Here is a 23,085-nt window from a genome sequence, read left to right as displayed (position 1 = left end):
CAGAAGTGGTCATCAACCTGGAAGTGACACAGTGAAGCAGTAACATTTTTAACACCCCCATAAAATCAAGTAAGTACACTGTTGGCATCCTTCAGTCTCAGAAGACTATGATATTGCGCTCTGAATGGTGGTTCTGGAACAGTGTCCTCTCCAGTGCGCGAAGCCTGGGTAAAGTAGGTATGGAGGATAGACTGTTTCCCATGCAGCAAATCCCCCCTCTCCACGTCGCCGAAATGGTCCAATGGAAAGGCAGAGGCCAATATGGTTGGTTCCAGCGGCGTCTCAGGAGTTGCCAGAACGTGACTGTGTTTAGCCATGAACTGCCTCAGGGACTCCGGCTCCGGATTTTGCCTCAAGGTTGACTCCTGAAGTCTTTTCCATAACTGGATGTAGCCACAAGGCAGTAGAAGTTTGGGATCAGAGTTTTCCTTCTCTCAGATGAGCTGCCTTCCCAGGCTAAGGAGGCCCACCTACCTGGTGGCTGTTTAGTTGCCTCTTACGACAAGTGCAGCCAAACTGAGGGCCTATTCTTATCACCAGCCCCCATGGGAAATCAAGTAAGTAAGTTTACAATAGTTAACAATAATTAAATTAATAATTAAATTAAAAGTCTATAATAAGTATAAGAACATAAGAACAGCCCCACTGGATCAGGCCATAGGCCCATCTAGTCCAGCTTCCTGTATCTCACAGCGGCCCACCAAATGCCCCAGGGAGCACACCAGATAACGAGACCTCATCCTGGTGCCCTCCCTTGCATCTGGCATTCTGACATAACCCATTTCTAAAATCAGGAGGTTGTGCTTACACATCATGGCTTGTACCCCGTAATGGATTTTTCCTCCAGAAACTTGTCCAATCCCCTTTTAAAGGCGTCTAGGCTAGACGCCAGCACCACATCCTGTGGCAAGGAGTTCCACAGACCAACCACTCAAACTCAAGGTTCATCAAACTCAAAGGATAAGTTTGATGAACCTTCCTAAGCAGTTGCTGATCTGTTTAAAAAACAATTCCCCAAACATCTCAAAGGCTGCAGTCGTAGCCACATTTACCTGGGAGTAAGCACCATTGACTATTATTGTTCAAAGTATATACATAGTAGCCTGTTAAAAGTATAGATCTGTGACATTTCTCCAAATGTAGTCAGATGGTAGCATCAAGTCTAATATATTAAAAATAAAATACACTTTGTAATGAATTGGGAACCCACCTGAAACTGGCTTGCAACCCACCTAGTGGGTCCCAACCCACAGTTGGAGAAACACTGCTCAATTGGGTTTGAAGTTTACCCGGAATAGGTGACAAATGGGGAGTGTCTCAGGTGTGACCTTTGCTGACTGCTTATCTGCCAAGTTGTGTTTTAACATATTTTTGTTTATTGCCAATTTGACCTCCAAAGTGGCTTATGAGTAACTTTCGAAACAGCATCATAATAAAGTACCATTAAAAAAAATACAACTGAAATCAGACTGTTGGGAAATCAACAAAACACCAGCTTACGACAGATTGACAAGACATCCCTAACAACTCTGTTGTAGCCAGCCCGAAGCTGGGGAAAAGAGAATAGATTTCACTTGAACTTGAAAAATGATGAAGTGGGCATTGGATGAATAGTTGGGGGCATTCTATAGACAGAGTGTCACTGCAGAAAATCACCCACTTGATCCCTGCAGGACACTGGGAGAAGGACTGTGAGTGACAGTCTGTGTAAACAGGCAGGCTCATCAGAGAGAATGTGGTTCACCATGAGCAAAGTATGTGTGTGGACGCTCTTGGACATCCAGAATAGCCTTTTCCTATTGCATCTGTGGACTTTCTCTTGGTCAAGATCAACTTAGCTATGGAAAAAACCATAAAAGCGGGGTTTAAGGACTTAATCTATGACAGGGCCTTTTTGGTATTGGTCTTCTTAATACACTGTTGTGCAGGTGAAATGAGAAAATGAGTCTACTGTTTGTTCTTGTAGATGTGGTCTGCCTTGTGATTGCTGCAGGCAGTGCTTGCAGGTGGTTCACACCTTTTTAGTAGCTGATCAGCACTTGTGAAGCTAGAGTTGAAGTGTGCAGACACACAAGTCGGTGGGAGGAGAGCTAGTGCTCTAAATCAGGAGTGTCCAAAGTTTTTGACAGGAGGGCCACATCATCTCTCTGACACTATGTCATAAGCCGGGGGGGGGGATTAATTTACATTTCTAATGTTAATAAATGTACATAAATGTAAATAAATGAATATATTCGAAATGGAACTTGTTTGAATGAATGAAGGTCTTGCAGTGGCTTGAGGCCTACAAAAGGCCTTGCACAAAGCAAGACTGACCTTTCCTTCGCTGCTGCATCACAGACATGAAACAGTGAGCAGCGGAGGGAGCCCTCATCCCACAGCCCACATGAGAGGTTGAACAGTCGTCCTCGCACTGAGAGCAGTTGCTTCGGGCCAATGTGGGCTCCAGCAAGTCTCTGGAGGGCCAGAGATTCATTGGAGATTGTGGGCACCCCGTGGGCCAGATTGGGAGTCCCTGAGGGCCGCAAATGGCCCCCGGGCAGGGGTTTGGGCACTCCTAAATGTTTCACTGGCATGTTTGTCACTTTCACATGGCTACTAGGGTGGCAACTGCTTTCTGCTGAAGTGGTCTGAGGAGTACTTGGGTCTCTGAGGATTTTCAGTTTCAGATGAAGGTTTTTCAGAATTGCAGCTGCAGTGGCTGGCTTACAGTGAGCCTTGGCAGAAATCCAGTTTAGAAAAGGGTTTAATGATAGTGTAAAGACTAGTTTTGTGCAGTGGTCACTTTAAGATGCATTATTCCATCTGAGTGGAATCTTGGTGGGTGGAAAAGCAGCCTTGTTCTCCGCATATGATTAGGTCATAGTTCCAGGACAGTTTTTGTATTGTCCTGGAGTAATGAATCACTGGCTGTACCGAGAAACTGATCAGAGCTGCCTCCTTCTGGAAGCTAAATTTAGATGATTCATCTTGGGATTCAAGCAGACCAAAATTCAAGCTGACTATCTGATCAACTTAAGAAGGCTTCAGCAACTTCTGCATGATTTTTTTTAGCATCAAGGAATCCCTCCCTCGCATATTCTATATACTGTACATTTTTCCTCTCACTGGTGTCTGTTTCTTACGCTGCTTGCTGAAACTGTAGTATTGAAAGCTCTTCAACCTCTCCAGACTGAGAGCAAAGTCCAAAGTCCAGCTGAAATGTCTGCGTGACTTCCTCTTTGCCGATGATGCAGCTATCACTACCCACTCTGCCAAAGATCTCCAGCAGCTCATGGATCGTTTTAGCAAGGCCTGTCAAGATTTTGGACTAACAATCAGCCTGAAGAAAACACAGGTCATGGTTCAGGATGTGGACTCACCTCCCTGCATTACAATCTCTGCACATGAACTGGAGGTTGTCCATGACTTTGTGTACCTTGGCTCAACGATCTCCGACACTCTTTCTCTCGATACCGAGCTAAACAAACGCATCGGTAAAGCAGCTACCACGTTTTCCAGACTCAGAAAGAGAGTCTGGTCCAACAAGAAGCTGACGGAACATACCAAGATCCAGGTCTACAGAGCTTGCGTCCTGAGTACACTTCTGTACTGCAGCGAGTCATGGACTCTTCACTCACAACAGGAGAGGAAACTGAATGCTTTCCACATGTGCTGCCTCCGACGTATTCTCGGCATCACCTGGCAGGACAAAGTTCCAAACAACACAGTCCTGGAACGTGCTGGAATCCCTAGCATGTATGCACTACTGAAACAGAGACGCCTGCGTTGGCTCGGTCATGTTGTGAGAATGGATGATGGCCGGATCCCAAAGGATCTCCTCTATGGAGAACTCGTGCAAGGAAAGCGCCCTACAGGTAGACCACAGCTGCGATACAAGGACATCTGCAAGAGGGATCTGAAGGCCTTAGGAGTGGACCTCAACAAGTGGGAAACCCTGGCCTCTGAGCGGCCCACTTGGAGGCAGGCTGTGCAACATGGCCTTTCCCAGTTTGAAGAGACACTTGGCCAACAGTCTGAGGCAAAGAGGCAAAGAAGGAAGGCCCATAGCCAGGGAGACAGACCAGGGACAGACTGCACTTGCTCCCAGTGTGGAAGGGATTGTCACTCCCGAATCGGCCTTTTCAGCCACACTAGACGCTGTTCCAGAACCACCTTTCAGAGCGCGATACCATAGTCTTTCGAGACTGAAGGTTGCCAACTAAGTATTGAAAGAACTTAAACCTTGAGAATGTTGAAAAATAATAAAATGCATCCTTTTGTGATTTGTCCATTTCTTTTCTGGTTATACTGTGTTAGACTTAAGGATAATGCTGTCTTCATATGTTCCTTTAAATAGATTATAAGCTTGCAAAGTGTTGCTTGTCTGGGCTGAGGCAACAGGTTTTTGAGTCAGGGAATCTTGATGGCCTTGTCCTTCCTTGCCTCGCTATTCTCCTGACCTGTTGCACTCCTTTGTTCCTTGAACCCCCCACCATGCATCCCTTGAAGGTCTCCTGCTCCCACAGAGAGCTTCCGGGAAGCCCTTGATGCTACCCCTGCAGCTAAGCAGATATGCATGTGTGTGATGCAGTCCTGCTCTTCCCCTTTCTTGGATTATGAACCCTTAGGACAGGCACTCACTCTTCTGGTTCACTAAACCCCTGCACATGGTCATGCTGTGTGAGTAGATAAGGAATAGAAAGGTTGTGTTGGTAGGCTGGGTGTGTGTGTGGGGGCGGAGGTGTTGCAGTCCATAGGAGTTATATGCAAGGCTGATGGACAAGAATGCCTTATAGTTCATTGCAGGCTTCCTTTTAGGTCACTGTTGTACAGATGGGTTGAAATGGAGTTGGGGGGGGGGATAAGAAATTTGCATCCAGTGAAACAGCACTATCCATTGTGTCCCAATCCTTGGGCCTGTCATAAATGTGCTGTGATCCTGTGTTGGCACCTTCCTGTGTTTGCTTGTTCATAGTCAGGAGTTAACTGATTGGTGGTGTCTGAATGGAGTGTTTGTATTTAGGAATGGCTCCTCTGAGTGTCAGGTGTGACTGCAAGGCCACAGGAAGGGCTGTTGCTTTGTGGACTTCCCCAGAAGCATCTGACTGGATATGGTAGGAAACGAGACATTGGACTTGGAGTCTGGCCTTGGCACTGTGATAGTGGAGAGCGGAATCTTGAGCTGCTAATGAGGTGTCTGTCCTGCAGAGGTGTGTGCTGTAGTAGGAAGCCTCGTGGTAGGGAGGCAACCTGGCAGCCTGGTCTGCTCCAGGGGATGAAGGTCTGCATTGTTGCCTCCCCTCTTGACTGATGTGCAGGTTTGTGGCTCCTCAGAGTGGGGCCTGGCAAACCTGCATGCGCAGCAGGATCATGTGCCAGGCAGGGGGATTACATTGGTGCCCTGGAGTGACCCTCTTAGGAGCTTGCATTGGTGTAATTGAGGAGTGGCCGGATTTGCCAGCTTTGTATCTGCTCTAAGAGCCTTCGTAAATGCTGTCCTGCGTTTCCCTCCAACCTAATTTCAGGCTTGGGATTTACTGTTTACGGATGTGCCTGCAATGACTGTGCTGTGTGCTGCAGGCAAAGGGAGGCATCTCTTCTCTGCAGGCCCTGGGTGGGTGTGGCTGCGGAGTGGAGCTTCTAGGATGCTGTGAAACAAACAAGTCACTTCACTGTGTGTTGCCCCTTTGAGCCTGACGATGGCTTGTCCATTAAGTGGACTCACAAGCTTGTATTATGTCATTACTCCGCAGATTTTGAGCCTGCATCCGTTGGAAAGAATGTGTAGGTTTTGCAAGCATTGTGGAATGCTGTTGGTTAACCTTCTTTTGTAAGTCTCACAATGACAGCTTGTGTAGCGCTGAATGCTTAAATCTAGAAGAAGCTGTTTTTCTGAGATGACAGTAGAGGGGAACCCAGTGTAACCTCTGGTAGGATGAATAGGAATGTTGGGCTCAGATGTGAGAGATGCAGATCCTGCATAGCCTGGGGGCTGTAGCTCTGTGTCTGAGCCCTTTGCTGTGTGTGTAAGGTCCCAGGTTCTGTCCCTGGCAGCCTCCAAGTAGGGTAGAGGGGCATGTCTGCCTGAGACCCTGGGTTATCCCTGCCAGTCAGTGTCAACAGTTCCACTCTGGATGGACCACAGGCTTGATTCAGCAGGAGACTGTGTCCCATGTCCCTGTGATGAGCATCCACTGTGCATCAGACCAGCAGGTGATTTCTGTCCAGCACTTTTTGAACACAGAAAAAAATTGCAGAAACCAGTTTGTTTGACTTTTTTCAAGTTTGTTTCCAGAGTTGGTGGTGACAAATGAAAATGCACTGCAAATACTGAGCTCTGTTATAGGCTTCTTGTAAGGATCGCTGTGAATATACAAAACGTTTGAATGCTATGTAAATACTAAATATTTAAAAACTGCCATTAAATCTTTTTAAACCCACACTTGCTAACAGTTTAAGGACTTCGAAGCATGTTCTAGCCTCAGTGTGGTATGGGCTCTCCCCAAAAGTACAGCCCCCCGGGCAGACACTAGATCACGGGTGTCAAACATAAGGCCTGGGGGCTGAATGCAGTCCCCGGAAGCTTTTTATCCAGCCCTCAGGCTCTCAGCTGCTGAGGTGTTACATCTGAAATGGCAGTCCACATGAAAATTGGGCTTTCCCAAATCTTGAAATACGATCAAGATTTGTGTACTTTCTTTTCTGTCATTTGCAGTTAATGAGTTTCTATATGAGAACAGGGTCTGATTTCTGACTATTAGCCGCTTAATGATGTCACTTTCTGCTTAATGACATCACTTCCGGCCCTCAACTGGAGCTCTGAATGCAATAAATCTCACTTAGGGCACAATCCTAACCAGGTCTACTCAGAAGTAAGTCCTATTTTGTTCAGTGGGGTTACACTCAGGAAAGTGTGGTTAGGATTGCAGCCTTAGTGGTGTTTGCAGAAGGCACTGTCTTATGGCATGACTCCCAGACCTATTTATGCTACCAAGCCTCTCAGGACTTTACTGGTGTTACTTCAGAGATTGCTTCTTGGGGTCTAAGGAGTCAGCATGTGGGCCTCATGTTTCGTTTCAGATCCATATTTCTTGATAGGGTGATGTGGTGTTTGTACATTGCCTCAAGGGAATATGCATGATATGCAGAGCATTGTTTTAACATGGAATAAGTGGCTCTTTTAAGTTTGATCTTGGGAAGTTTGGTAGGAGAGAAGAGCTGGTTTCTTCAGTATTTCTTCTCAACTGAAAAACCCTGAGAAATGAAAACTAACCCCTTCAATTTTGCTTGGATTGTGGATGCTGGAGCATGGATGGGAGGCTGATCTGGTAATATGTCCCTGTTGGGAGTTAGGTGGCTGTGCTTGATATACTAGATGGCCAGAGCCTGCCTCCATCTCTGACAGGATTATGCAGGAACTTCTTGCATGTGGGTGTGCTATCCCACAGTTGTCCATTACTCGAATTCTTGTCCCATCCTCTGCGTTTGTTATTCGCTGTTGCAGGAGAACAGGCAGCTGACTAGGTAAGTGAAAGACTCGCCTTTGAGTGGCAAACCGTAGCTGGTTGTATCAGTTGTTCCCAGATATCACTTATCACTTCATTTATCTGCTGATACACAATGAACATGCACAGAGAGGCTAAAAAATGACCAGAAACTAGCAGCATAGTTAGTGAGTGCTTCCAGTAGAATAACTGAGAGCCTCTACCAGAGGAGTCCTTTGTCACATTGTGCTGGCTTTGCAGAAGGAGCAAAAGTCTGCAATGCACAAACAAGGCCCAGAACACTTCTTAGTCCTCAAGGATCTGTTTGTCCTGGGCTCAGAACTTCTCAAGTCACTTGAACCCATGGCTTGTTGTTACATGCAAGGGGCAAAGCAAACGTTCGGGTGCCTTGAGAAAACAGACAACCTCTAGTAAGAGAGATTTTGGGTCTCTTTTATTTCAGGAACTGTGGCTGTGTAAGAAGACAGGGCACGCAAAACTGTGCAGGATTTCAGTTTGGGATGTCAAGCAATTGTTCATTTGTTATTTGAGTGACAAGTTATGGAATATTTATAGTGAATGCCCTTGTGTTAAGTTGTATTGTGTTATGGGATTATCTGATAGCAATGAAAGGAGTAAGACCTCCTGTTCTCTAGCCCCATTGGAGTCAGGGTGTCTCACTTCTAATTTATGGTTAGGGATCCCTGCCCTGCAACTCTCGCCAGAGAGCAGCTCATCTCCCTTCTCAGTCAAACCCAGCATTTGGTTTCTCTTACTGCCCATGTGTGTCAAAAGCTGGTATTAGTGGAACAATTAGCAACATGCAGGCTTCAGAAGGAAACATGAAGCAAGTCAACATTCAACATTGGCAACCTTCAGTCTCGAAAGACTATGGTATCGCGCTCTGAAAGGTGGTTCTGGCACAGCGTCTAGTGTGGCTGAAAAGGCCAATCCGGGAGTGACAATCCCTTCCACACCGGGAGCAAGTGCAGTCTGTCCCTGGTCTGTCTCCCTGGCTATGGGCCTTCCTTCTTTGCCTCTTAGCCTCAGACTGTTGGCAAAGTGTCTCTTCAAACTGGGAAAGGCCATGCTGCACAGCCTGCCTCCAAGCGGGCCGCTCAGAGGCCAGGGTTTCCCACTTGTTGAGGTCCATCCCTAAGGCCTTCAGATCCCTCTTGCAGATGTCCTTGTATCGCAGCTGTGGTCTACCTGTAGGGCGCTTTCCTTGCACGAGTTCTCCATAGAGGAGATCCTTTGGGATCCGGCCATCATCCATTCTCACGACATGACCAAGCCAACGCAGGCGTCTCTGTTTCAGCAGTGCATACATGCTAGGGATTCCAGCACGTTCCAGGACTGTGTTGTTTGGAACTTTGTCCTGCCAGGTGATGCCGAGGATGCGTCGGAGGCAGCGCATGTGGAAAGCGCTCAGTTTCCTCTCCTGTTGTGGGCGAAGAGTCCATGACTCGCTGCAGTACAGAAGTGTACTCAGGACGCAAGCTCTGTAGACCTGGATCTTGGTATGTTCCGTCAGCTTCTTGTTGGACCAGACTCTCTTTGTGAGTCTGGAAAACGTGGTAGCTGCTTTACTGATGCGCCTGTTTAGCTCGGCATCGAGAGAATGAGTGTCGGAGATCGTTGAGCCAAGGTACACAAAGTCATGGACAACCTCCAGTTCATGCTCAGAGATTGTAATGCAGGGAGGTGAGTCCACATCCTGAACCATGACCTGTGTTTTCTTCAGGCTGATTGTCAGTCCAAAATCTTGGCAGGCCTTGCTAAAACGATCCATGAGCTGCTGGAGATCTTTGGCAGAGTGGGTAGTGACAGCTGCATCGTCGGCAAAGAGGAAGTCACGCAGACATTTCAGCTGGACTTTGGATTTTGCTCTCAGTCTGGAGAGGTTGAAGAGCTTTCCGTCTGATCTGGTCCGGAGATAGATGCCTTCTGTTGCAGTTCCAAAGGCCTGCTTCAGCAGGACAGCGAAGAAAATCCCAAACAAGGTTGGTGCAAGAACACAGCCCTGCTTCACTCCGCTTCGGATGTCAAAAGGGTCTGATGTGGAGCCATCGAAGACAACAGTGCCCTTCATGTCCTTGTGGAAGGATCTGATGATGCTGAGGAGCCTGGGTGGACATCCAATCTTGGGGAGAATCTTGAAGAGGCCGTCTCTGCTGACCAGGTCGAAAGCCTTTGTGAGATCTATGAAGGCTATAAAGAGTGGCTGTCGTTGTTCCCTGCATTTCTCCTGCAGTTGTCTAAGGGAGAATACCATATCAGTGGTGGACCTGTTGGCTCGGAATCCACACTGCGATTCTGGATAGACGCTCTCTGCAAGTACCTGGAGCCTCTTTAGTACAACTCGGGCAAACAGCTTTCCTACAACGCTAAGGAGAGAGATGCCGCGGTAGTTGTTGCAGTCACCCCTGTCACCTTTGTTCTTGTACAGCGTGATGATGTTTGCATCCCTCATGTCTTGAGGTACTCCACCTTCTCTCCAGCAGAGACAGAGGATTTCATGCAGCTCAGTGACGATGATCTCTTTGCAGCATTTTAGGACTTCAGCAGGGATGCTGTCTTTTCCAGGTGCCTTGCCAAAGGCAAGGGAGTCCAGGGCCACGTGAAGTTCTTCTAGGGTTGGTTCACTGTCAAGCTCTTCCAGCACAGGCAGGCACTCAATGTTGTTCAGTGCTTCTTCGGTGACTACATTTTCTCTGGAATATAGCTCAGAGTAGTGCTGCACCCAGCGTTCCATCTGCTGCGCCCGATCCTGGATGACCTCGCCTGTGGCAGACTTCAGAGGGGCAATTTTCTTCTGTGTTGGACCTAGGGCCTGCTTGATACCATCATACATCCCCTTGATGTTGCCCGTGTCAGCTGCTATCTGTATCTCGGAACAGAGCTGGAGCCAGTAGTCGTTAGCACATCTCCTGGCAGTCTGTTGGACTTTGCTGCGAGCAGTTCGGAGGACCTGCAGGTTGCGCTCACTGGGACAGACCTTGTATGCTGCTTGAGCTCTCCTCTTTTCCTCAATGACTGGTGTCAACTCCTCAGAGTGGGCTTCAAACCAGTCTGCCGCCTTGTTGGTCTTCTTGCCGAATATGGACAAGGCGGTGTTGTAAACGGTATTCTTGAAATGTTCCCATCTGTTGGATGCGTTTGCGTCGGCCGGGCCTGGAAGAGATTCCTCAAGCGCTTGTGCAAATTCCTCCACTTTTCTCTGATCCCGGGTCTTGCTGGTATCAATGCGAGGTCTTCCTTCCTTTTTCGTGTGATACAGTCGCTTTGTTTGCAGTTTCACTCTGCTGCACACCAGGGAGTGGTCAGTGTCGCAGGCAGCACCATGATAACTGCGTGTGATCTTGATGCTGGGAAGGCTGGAGCGTCTGGTGAGGATCAGGTCGAGCTGGTGCCAGTGCTTTGATCTTGGATGTCTCCAAGAGACTCTATGTTGGGGCTTTGTGTTGAAGAATGTGTTGCTGACACAGAGACCGTGATGACAGCAAAACTCTAGCACACAGTGCACACAGTGAAATACTGCTAGAACAGCCATTTTTGTGAGTTACATGGCTGTCTCTGATCTCGTATCTGATGAAGTCCATCGAAAGCTTATGCTGAAATAAATTTAATCTATAAGGTGCCAGACAACTTTTGCTTGTGTTGCTCCAACAGACGAATGCAGCAACCCCCTCCTCTTCTGGACATTCCAGTACTTGTTGTTCTAATAAATGGATCTGTGAGTATCTTAAAGCCAGATGACATGACTAGTGAGAACTGTACACACATTTGCAAAGCATGACTATAGACTTGGAAGAGGCCTTCTAGGCTGTGTAGCCCAGTCCTGTGCTTGAAGCAAGAAAATTCTCTCTTAGACCAGCATCTCCCAAAGGTGCCTGTCGAGCCTCTGTCTGAAGGCCTCCAGTGAGAGGGAGCCGCCATTTCCCTTGATAATCGGTTCTGTTATGTAATTGCTCTTACCATTAAGATTTTATTTTATAGTGGCAAATTATTATGCTATAATTCACATGATACTGTCTATGGTATACACAGAAGCAGTGCTTGTCCCAGTTAACTGGTTGATTAATTAAATCAAGTGCTCATAATGTTTCTCATTGGTGTCTATGCACTGCCAGCCTTGTTGACTAAGAGATGTGTTGACATCTACCAATGTACCTTGGGATGGTTCTGCACATCTCTTCAATTGCTTCCTTTAGATGTTTCAGTACTGCAGGTTTTCTACAAGGAACTATGTATAAATTAGATTATATTAAATTAGATTATATAATCTATAGATTACCCCTGGGGGCTGGGGATAAGAATAGGCCCTCAGTTTGGCTGTACTTGTCGTAAGAGGTGACTAAACAGCCACTGGGTAGATGGGACTCGTCAGCCTGGGAAGGCAGCTCATCTGAGAGAAGGAAAACTCTGATCCCAAACCTCCACTGCCTTGTGGCTACATCCAGTTATGGAAAAGGCTTCAGGAGTCAACCTCGAGGCAAAATCCGGAGCCGGAGTCCCTGAGGCAGTTCATGGCTGAACACAGTCACGTTCTGGCAACTCCTGCGACGCCGCTGGAACCAACCGTATTGGCCTCTGCCTTTCCATTGGACCATTTCAGCGACGTGGAGAGGGGGGATTTGCTGCATGGGTAACAGCCTATCCTCCATACCTACTTTACCCAGGCTTCGCGCACTGGAGAGGACACTCTGTTCCAGAACCACCATTCAGAGCGTGACACCATAGTCTTCCGAGACTGAAGGATGCCAACAATCTATAGATAAATTAAAATGTGTGTATATTTTTGAGGCACACTGCATATTGACTAGCTTACTAAGAAGTTATTTTTAATGAGAAAGACTTAATGGTTCCAAAGGGTGATATTTCACAAGGAAATGCAATTTGATTGGTTTTGTTTTCAGTTTATTTTGCATGCTTATTGTTAGGAGACAGCTGCATCAGATAATGTACTTATCTATATGGCCCCATCAGGTCTGGCATTTCCAAAATTTAAATTTTGCTAGTTTGTCTATTTCCTTTTGAGTGAAGCAAGTGTATGGTGACTGATATATAAGGCCACTACCCAAATGAACAGTAAACCGGCATCATGTTAACTGAATTTAGACTTGCTTAGGTGATCTGCAAGTGATGAATATTCAAGGGTAAGGGTGTGTGTGTGTGTGTGTGTGTGTGTGTGTGTGTGTGAGAGAGAGAGAGAGAGAGAGAGAGAGAGAGAGAGAAAAGTTGGTCTTTTAGAGTTGTTACCACTTAGTACTTGGTTCCATTGGGTTGCACATTCTTCTCACAGGAAACTCAAACATGTATGATACATAGTCCTGTGTTCCTTTTCAGTTAGTGTTACCAGAGGGCTATTTCAGTGGCCTTTCTAGCTGATTTTTGGTTTTTGTGGATTCTTGCTCAAATCCTGCTAAACAATCTCTGTGTCTTGATAGTGGAACTCCATCCCTGCCTCTCTGGACTTCTTGAGAAAAAACTGTTCAAGTGAAAGCATCTTTTGCTAACTTGCTCTGTTTTCTCCACCCTCCATCTCCCACAGTAGCCTCCCACAGCAGAAGCAGGGATGGAGACTTCTGTGGGATCATGTGGCAGATGGTACATCTCAGTTTGGACAAACTAGTTCTGTTTGTGCTGTGAAACTTGGATGGCATACTCTCCTGTACACTGGTGTTGCCTGTGTGTAGGATGCTGTGGGTTTTTTCAGAGTCTCTTGAGCCCTTTAAACCTTGACTGTGATGCTCAGCTTGTTTTTCTTCCCTACAGCCTAAGGCCCAGTTCTCTTTACCAGAGAATGTCTATTTTTACAGCTATTTGTGCTGACTGAGGAGTCTGAAGTTCCCAAATCAAATGTCTTGTAGCTGTCTAATCTTTGTGTGGGTGTACAAAGTGCTGTGAAATACTTGGAGTGAATAGCTTGTGAATGTTGGCCTCAATGGGTACCTTCTGATGATCAACTGGAGCTGGAAGTCCTCTGGAAACAAGCTACCTTCTGCAGTGGAAGCAGCTTCTAAATTCCTAAAACCTGAATCCTTGATTAAAATGTTGAACCGAGTTCTGCAGATCAGAAACTCCTGGATAAATGCGAGGACTCCCAGTTGCTAATCAGAGTGAAGAATAAATAAGGATAGCCTGGGGCTTTGCCAGTCTGTCATTCATTGTTTACTTGACTCCTTAGAGGCTGCTGCTTCTTGTTGGTTGTGTCAAGTGCTACAGTCATGAAGAGCTTGGCTGCTGTGAAGTCTAGGTAGGTCAGCTGGTGAAGGTGTTTGTCTCCTTCTCTCTCTCCCCACTGTTGTAAAACCAAAAAAGGTCGGATTTGACTAATGGGAAAAAGATCACTAGATGTTATGAATGGCTTCGTGTACATTCTCAGTAATTATTCTCTTGAGAGAGGCTGGTGGCAAAATAGTGATGTGGCTGAGGGAAGCGTTGGGCCAACACTCTTGGGTGCTGTGCTGTGTCATCGTCCCCGAACCAAAGAGAAACAATTTTTTACATATTCATTTATTTTTTAAAAATGTAGTTCAGTCATGTGTGGTGCTATGTATTATATAATGAAATATGAGATAGTTACAAAAATGAAATACGAATGAAACAAACTCTGTTGTTTTGGGTGTTGGTGAATGCTGATGTGTCACCCACACATCGTGGCATGTCACCATTGACAGACATGTCATAGATTCGCCATTTCTGGTCTAGCTTGACATGTTTTTCTCTGAACTAGTATATCAATTTAGTATTTCTGCTGCCAAAGCGAGCACGAACTAATATATCTCTTTAAATGAACTTGTGTTTAGTAAAAGTGGCGCGCGCGCACACACACACAAAATGCATTTTCTACATAAAGTAGAATAAGGAGGTAGTAAATTGGATTACTGGTCTATCAATATTAAGATTTAATATGTTGCAGGTAGTCTTGAGAGTAAGATTTCTCTACCAGTTGCATGACTTGAAAGAATATAATATACATTTGTGTCTTGGGATGTTTGACCAGTAGTCATCCTATCCTGAGAGGTTGGCTGTTTGGAATTGGAATAAGATCTGTTTCCCCCTTGAAAACCTGGATTTGTTTTGTCAAACATGAAGTTGAGTAGGATGATGTTGGTATGTTGCCAGTATTTAAAAACAATATTGATGGTATTTAATTGAGAGGAATGAAGTTTGAGATGGTCGTCTGCTTTCTGTGGCAAAATTCTCTTCCAGATTCCTCCTTGTCTTTCTCCTCTGTGCTTATCTATTGCTAGAATGGAATCTGCATCATAAGAACATAAGAACAGCCCCGCTGGATCAGGCCATAGGCCCATCTAGTCCAGCTTCCTGTATCTCACAGCGGCCCACCAAATGCCCCAGGGAGCACACAAGACAGCAAGAGACCTACATCCTGGTGCCCTCCCTTGCATCTGGCATTCTGACATAGCCCATTTCTAAAATCAGGAGGTTGCACATACACATCATGGCTTGTAACCCATAATGGATTTTTTCTCCAGAAATTTGTCCAATCCCCTTTTAAAGGCATCTAGGCCAGATGCCATCACCACATCCTGTGGCAAGGAGTTGCATAGACCAGCCGCATGCTGAGTAAAGAAATATTTTCTTTTGTCTGTCCTAACTCTCCCAGCACTCAATTTGAGTGGATGTCCCCTGGTTCTGGTGTTATGTGAGAGTGTAAAGAGCATCTCTCTATCAAGATGAGTGAGTGGAGGTGCGTGGAGGAGTGGACATCCTGAGTGGAGGTGCTACTTCTGCTAATAAAAAACTTTGATGAAGTTGGGCTGTTGGGGATCTCCCCTCATTGACTAGTCTGAGCAATGTGCAGCACTCCTTAGCTCAGAGAAGCTGCCTATGGAGCTGCCTGTCTGCAGAGGGTGTATCCTGCTGAAGCAAAGGCTATCTGAGAGCTGAGGGCCTTTTTGGGGTACACAGTGCCAGCCCTGGGATAGGAGGGGATAGCAGGGGAGAGGTAGCGACAGGTACCCTTGGACATGGGCATCTGTGCAAGCCAGATCTCATGCCTTGAAGGGTCAAGCATTTGTGGAACCAAGATCTTCCCAAACCATTTAAAATGCTGGAAATTCTTGACTGCTGCAAATGTGGAAGTGGATAATGGGCTGAAATTGACTTGCATGTGCAGAGTGTAGAAACTCATGTCCCCTTTATTTACTTTAATTAGGGAAGTAGACCAGGACTTCAGACAACTAAGAAGAACTGACACCAGTGGTGAGCAGCCAAGGCCTTGACTTCTGCAGCCTCTGGCCTGCATGTTCTTGTTTTGCTGACACCAGGGAAAGTAATAACACAGGGCCCAGATATGTGTAACATTAATGGCATCATTGATTCCAGTGTGCTCTGTGTGTGTTATCTGGTACATAGCTGATGGGCAGGCACTGATGAGGATAGGGACCATGGTGTTCAAGGGGAGTTTAATCCTTTGCCTTATCATGCCATGTTGCAACAGTGTTGAAGGACTTAAGAATTGTGACCACAGCCAAGCACTGGGAAACAATAAAATAAGTTAGATTCTTTCACATTAAAGAAAACAACTGTGTGTGCTCAAACTTGTTGATTGTCCTCTTTTCTGGGTATTGAATTCATTTGCCTGGATTCTGTATTCATTTGTTTTCTGCATGGTCCTGTGTCTCACCTACAGTCTTCTTACCTTGCTTGGTCTTTTGTCCTCACTTTGTGCAAAATACTATCTTTGTCTTTACATGTGGATATTTAAACCTGCTTGCCTGGGTGACTGTTTCATGTATCTGCCAAACTGGGCTTTTGCCTGCAAAAGCAAAAGCTGCAATAAATGTATAGGTTGCTCTTATACCACAAGCTTTTGCCCTGTCGTTCAGGTACCACAAGACTTTCTGAGTTTGCTGTTGTAAATGAGCATAGCTACTCTCCTGGATTCTTAAAAAAGGCAAAACGCTAGGATATTATTCCAGGTATCTTAGTCCTGAGTGTTTTATTATAATACTACTTTATCATTTTACTACCTGGAAAAGACAGCATCCCTGCTGAAGTCCTAAAATGCTGCAAAGAGATCATCGTCACTGAGCTGCATGAAATCCTCTGTCTCTGCTGGAGAGAAGGTGGAGTACCTCAAGACATGAGGGATGCAAACATCATCACGCTGTACAAGAACAAAGGTGACAGGGGTGACTGCAACAACTACCGCGGCATCTCTCTCCTTAGCGTTGTAGGAAAGCTGTTTGCCCGAGTTGTACTAAAGAGGCTCCAGGTACTTGCAGAGAGCGTCTATCCAGAATCGCAGTGTGGATTCCGAGCCAACAGGTCCACCACTGATATGGTATTCTCCCTTAGACAACTGCAGGAGAAATGCAGAGAACAACGACAGCCACTCTTTATAGCCTTCATAGATCTCACAAAGGCTTTCGACCTGGTCAGCAGAGACGGCCTCTTCAAGATTCTCCCCAAGATTGGATGTCCACCCAGGCTCCTCAGCATCATCAGATCTTTCCACAAGGACATGAAGGGCACTGTTGTCTTCGATGGCTCCACATCAGACCCTTTTGACATCCGAAGCGGAGTGAAGCAGGGCTGTGTTCTTGCACCAACCTTGTTTGGGATTTTCTTCGCTGTCCTGCTGAAGCAGGCCTTTGGAACTGCAACAGAAGGCATCTATCTCCGGACCAGATCAGACGGAAAGCTCTTCAACCTCTCCAGACTGAGAGCAAAATCCAAAGTCCAGCTGAAATGTCTGCGTGACTTCCTCTTTGCCGACGATGCAGCTGTCACTACCCACTCTGCCAAAGATCTCCAGCAGCTCATGGATCGTTTTAGCAAGGCCTGCCAAGATTTTGGACTGACAATCAGCCTGAAGAAAACACAGGTCATAGTTCTGGATGTGGACTCACCTCCCTGCATTACAATCTCTGAGCATGAACTGGAGGTTGTCCATGACTTTGTGTACCTTGGCTCAACGATCTCCGACACTCATTCTCTCGATACCGAGCTAAACAAGCGCATCGGTAAAGCAGCTACCACGTTTTCCAGACTCACAAAGAGAGTCTGGTCCAACAAGAAGCTGACGGAACATACCAAGATCCAGGTCTACAGAGCTTGCGTCCTGAGTACACTTCTGTACTGCAGCGAGTCATGGACTCTTCGCTCACAACAGGAGAGGAAACTGAGCGCTTTCCACATGCGCTGCCTCCGACGCATCCTTGGCATCACCTGGCAGGACAAAGTTCCAAACAACACAGTCCTGGAACGTGCTGGAATCCCTAGCATGTATTCACTGCTGAAACAGAGACGCCTGCGTTGGCTTGGTCATGTCGTGAGAATGGATGATGGCCGGATCCCAAAGGATCTCCTCTATGGAGAACTCGTGCAAGGAAAGCGCCCTACAGGCAGACCACAGCTGCGATACAAGGACATCTGCAAGAGGGATCTGAAGGCCTTAGGGATGGACCTCAACAAGTGGTAAACCCTGGCCTCTGAGCGGCCCGCTTGGAGGCAGGCTGTGCAGCATGGCCTTTCCCAGTTTGAAGAGACACTTTGCCAACAGTCTGAGGCTAAGAGGCAAAGAAGGAAGGCCCATAGCCAGGGAGACAGACCAGGGACAGACTGCACTTGCTCCCGGTGTGGAAGGGATTGTCACTCCCGGATTGGCCTTTTCAGCCACACTAGACGCTGTGCCAGAACCACCTTTCAGAGCGCGATACCATAGTCTTTCGAGACTGAAGGTTGCCAATACAATACTTTATCATTATTAGAGCTTAATGTCCCACTCTCTTTGAGTTTTTGATTGTGAGCCCTTTTAGTTGCTTGTTTGATTTTCTCTGTAAACCGCTTTGTGAACTTTCCATTGAAAAGCGGTATATAAATACTGTTAATAATAATAATAAATTAATAATAGTCCTTACAACAACTGCCCTCTAAGATAAATCATTGTCTCTGTAGCACTTTATGAAACTTATAAGTTTGCGTGCAGTGCCTCTACAAGCCAGGAAAAGATGGCTCTAGTTTTTGGCAAAGAGCATTGGATTTTTTCATGGCTTGTTATACCAACTCTCTGATGTTTTGACTGCCTTTCAGTACAGAGGAAGTGTTTGAGTTTGAGTGGAAGCTGCTGTATTTTTAGATTTGGCTTGTGGGAAGCATATCCTGGGCCTTAGAGATGGGAAGAGAGAGACTGATTCACAGTGGTCCAGGGAAAAACCTGTGGTCTTCGATCAATCAATACTTTACCTTCCTAAGGTTTGACCGCAGCTTTCCCCAGGTTATGGATTTCTATCAAATGGCAGTTGATAGATGTACAAATGGCTAGGGCCAGGTTTGGAAACCCAGGTTTGGAAACCCACCATAGTGGACTGAAGTGTCAACTGCTTTCCACCTTCTCTAGTAGTCCATGGGGCAGTGCTCGCTCAGGAGATGCCCCCCCATGGATCTCTGGAGAGGGCAGAAAACGGACCACCCGCAACCTCAACTGACAACAAAATCTTCTCTATAAATAATAAATCTAATACACCACGAATAAATCTTCTCTAGTACAAATTTAGTTGTATTCTTGTGTGTGCAGGCAATTGGGGTGGTTGCATGTGGTTCACAATGATTTCAATTTTTGCCTCAGTGGTCTGTGGTTTCCTAAAAGTTGGGAACCACTGGTCTGGAGAGAGGTATGTTGCTCCAACAAGGAACTTGCTTGTGTCTTTTGGCTGAATCGTGTGTGTGCTCTTGGTTTAAACAATCAATATTCTGACTGACTTGCTGGTCTGCCCATGCTTTCTAGGCTTGCACTATTATTAGGAGAGTGATTACCCCAGTTCTACCCCAGGCCTCTGATCTGACTAATAAAGAAGGGATCAGTTGTGGCAGCTGAGCCCCAGTTTAGGAACTGCCTGAGATTGTTTCCCTTTATTCTTGGCCTCTAGAGTAACTATCTCACAGGTCTGAATGGATGGTGGCAAAACTCTTCCATGGGAACAACCAGCTCCTTTTGTGACCACCTCTCCTTTATGGTCAGAATTATGGCTAGGGTGGAGGGCAGAGCTTGGGTAAGTGAGCAGCAAGATGTGGGGAGGCATCCAGAAGTCACCACATGGATGAGGCCCTTGCAATTCTGGGCTTGTCTGTACAGAATTTAGTGTGATGTACTCCCAGGTGAGGTGAGTGCACAGTGTTGCAGATCTTGTCTTCCTGTGTCATGGTCTTTGCTGCTCTTTTGATACCTGATACCTCAGCCATTATCATGCAGAAGATTTGTGTACTTTTTGTATGCAAAAGGTTGATGATTTTTAGACAAGGGTCACATCAGCTTGGATGAAGAATTATGTAGCCCTCCACCTTTTTGGCAGCAATCCAGAGTTGCATGGCTGCAAATGTTCTGTCTAGTGCATTGATTTTTAAAACACTGTGTGATGGCACACTGGTGTGCTGTAAATGGTCTGCAGGTGTGTTGTGGGAGTTTGGGGGAGGGTCATATATTCGTAGATCCCTGGAGGAAGTGAGTCCCCGTCTGTTAGTGTGGTGTGCCTTGTCAGTTGTCCAAAAACTGATGGTGTGCCTTGACAGTTTTAGCACCAACTCATTGTGCTATGAGATGAAAAATGTTGAAAAGCACTGCTCTAGCAGTTTTGCTGCAATCTCGTGAATCTATCTGTGTGTGTGCGAGTGTCAGCTCCCCCCCCCCAATTTGAAAAATAGAAAATTGTTTAGCAGACACTTTCTTCAGATTTAAAGTTGAGCAGATGTTGCATGGTAGCCAAGAGCCTGAACTGTGATTTGGGGCTTTCTGGGTTTGTGAATGTCGTCTCTGCCACAAGCTCAGTGGGTGGCTTAAATGTGGCCCTTCTTCTCACCTCAGTCTCACACCTGCCATAGGAGAAGGAACATTCTCACTTTGTAGGGTGTCTGTACTACCTTGTTGTGTGAGCTGTTCATAATGTGGAAGGGCTTACTACATTCAAAATGTACTATACAAATGCTAAACATTAAAGTCTTGGGGATTTCAGCCTGAGCACAGGATGCTTTGGGCTTGTTCAGGCTCACTTTATTTAGGTTCCTAAGAACCCACATTGATATGGACTGTAAGCAGTGTGAGACTCCCTCCCCTCCATTTCTTTGGTCATGGCTAATTTATTCCCTGATCCCCTGGATATCATTCTGTTAAGCTGGCAGCAGAAGCCCTCAGCCTTGATAAGCTGGTGGTGTGACTTACTGTTTTAGCCTTACTCAGACTAACATGAATTTGATTAAATTTCACGAAACTAGCAGTGAAGGGAGATTCTTTGACTATGTGTCAAAAGTGACTGGAACAAGTTTTTGCAGAACAGCACTTCACTCTCTTAGCCCCAGGCCACATAAATTCCTGGCTGCCACTTGGCAGTGACTTTGGGGGAGTTGGAGTGGCTTGCAGTGGAAATGCCTGGATTGGCCATCTCTGGGGCTGTGTGTATGAGATGCTCCCCCCTCCCCACTTTCTTGTATTCTGCAGTTAGTTAGCTGGCCTGTGGCACAGTGCCATTATTTTGGTGGGATGAGCCTTCCAGGGTCAGCTAAAGGTGGTGAGCTGTGAAAACTCACCCTCTTGTGTTAGTGAACAACATGACACAAGATCCTGGATCCCTGTGGAACTTGAAGCTGATAAGGCAGTAAACCTTGTCAGTGTAGCACAGGAGGAAGGGTTCATTCAGACTGCCAAGCCAGATGTGTGATGTGTCTCCTTTCTGCAAGCTGGTTGAAGGAGGCTGGCTGTTGAACTGCATTAGCATTCAGTGCTGGATGACTTAAGGAAAATAACCAAATCTTCTTTTTAAGGAAATGTCAGGGCTGTAGCCCAAGCAGGCTGTGGATTCCCAGGCTTCATTGTGCTTCAGAATAAACCTCCTGCTCCAGACTTTGTTTGGTGAACAACTCTAGCTTTTAAGCAGGGGAATTCCTGAATTTGGAATTTCTCCTGTCTGAGAGTGGTGGCTTCTGGTCTAGCATTCCTGGTTTGGTTTGTTGGAGTACAGCGGACCATTGGTGCATGTCACTGTTCAAGGTTCCTTGTGTTCTGGGGAGAGATCACTTTGAGGGTTCCTGAAGGAGGCCATCCACTTGCCTTGGAGGTGTAGTTCCATGCGAAGGCGACGTGAACAGTTTTTCTTCTATATCCCATGTTCCTTTGTGTGTGACTTTAGCTGCATCCTTTCCTACAAACCAGCTGCATCTCTTGAGTTGGACTGCAAGAGAGCATTGGATTTTAACTGTAGGTACAAATCATGAATGTTCCTCTCTTTAAAATTAAAATTTTAAAAATTAAAATACTAAATATTTTAAAATTAAATCTAGTCTCATGATTTGCAATGCACATGGTAAGAGCTGGTAAAATGCCATGGTATTTTATTTATTTACATTTTTACAGTTTATGTATGTAAATATATATGTATTTCTCATTTGTTTGGTCCTTGAAATTTCTGAAGCCCTGTTGCAGCACAGCATGCTAATGTTGCGCCATGAGCAGTGTAGACCTCAAAAGAAACCACAGGAGGGAAATTAGGATACGAAACTAGGTCATTGAATTGAAGGATAGCCATGCAATCATATGCACACTTATTTGGAAGTAAATCTCACTGAGCAAAGAAGGACTTGGTTTTCAAGTTGTGTGTTGTATCAGGCAGTAAGTGTCTGCAACATTCTAAAAGAAAGGATAGTTTGGGCAGAAAACAGCATTTTTCCATGAGATGGAAAATAAATGCCTGTGCTCTTTGATATGGTTGTATTACCAACCTGAGGCGGCTTTCTCAGTGGTAGCCCCACCCTGTGGAATTCCATGTGGCAGGTTCTCACTGTCAGTCTTCCTCTGCCCTTTAAACTTGCCTTATTTTGAGACAGCTGCTACTCTGTTAAATGTTGCTGTATATGACTTAATCTTACTCCCGTTTGTATTGAATTTTAATTGCTGCTGGTGTTTGTGATGATTGTTGCATTGGGTTTAATTTTATACCGTACACTGCACTCTGCCTTGGGTCCCATGCAGAAGGTGGAATATACATCTTTAATTTAAAGTAAATATAATTTAAGAAATGAACACATTGCAGAGCTCAGGTCATTGGAAGACACGAAATAGAACTTACAAGATCATCCATGTTCGCCCCTGATACAGGAGCGTCATCTTCTGGATCGTAGTCTCCTAGACTACAATAAAAATGGCCATGTATAATTTATTGTGCCACTTTAAATGCTCTGGTCCAGAAGTATCTCTTTGCCCTTATGATACTGGCTTATGCTGTAAAGTAATCTCTGACTCTGTGCTTGATAAGGTGATCATGATTCAGTGTTAAAAAATAAGCATAGGCTGTAACATGTTCATATTAAATTCAGATTTCCCTTACAAAAATAAGACTCTTTAACCAATTTAAAAATGAATGTTTTCTAAAGAAAGCAAATAAACTCATTTTTATAAAAGAGAATTCATTTCTATTCATCTTTTTGAGTGCTGACTTGATTCTGAGTAGGGATGTGTCCAAAACTTGGCTGCTACGCCTCTGGGGACAGTGATCTTGCTGTGCCTGCTGTGTAAATGCTTGATTTAAGGTGGTGGCAAGTCTAGATGTTGGCAGTGAGCCCAGGGTAGTCAGCCAAGAGGGGAACTGTGTTTGGTTTC

The 23,085-nt window shown here is 45.7% G+C and overlaps 1 protein-coding gene across 13 annotated transcripts in view; it reads left to right on the top strand.

The window, feature by feature from the left end:
• Positions 1-23,085, top strand: part of MAP4 (microtubule associated protein 4) — a 174,599-nt gene that overhangs the window by 13,669 nt on the left and 137,845 nt on the right. Inside the window, exon 2 of one of the 13 annotated variants that reach the window (XM_066626805.1) lies at positions 15,652-15,698. The exons of the other annotated variants lie outside the window; for them this stretch is intronic. The gene's annotated coding sequence lies outside the window, so the exon portion shown is untranslated. The remainder of the gene's footprint in view (positions 1-15,651; positions 15,699-23,085) is intronic. 13 annotated transcript variants of the gene reach the window in all.

The sequence above is a fragment of the Tiliqua scincoides genome, chromosome 5, assembly GCF_035046505.1.
Source record: "Tiliqua scincoides isolate rTilSci1 chromosome 5, rTilSci1.hap2, whole genome shotgun sequence".
In the NCBI taxonomy this organism is placed as follows: Eukaryota; Metazoa; Chordata; class Lepidosauria; order Squamata; family Scincidae; genus Tiliqua; species Tiliqua scincoides.
This window is presented reverse-complemented; position numbering and strand designations above follow the sequence as displayed.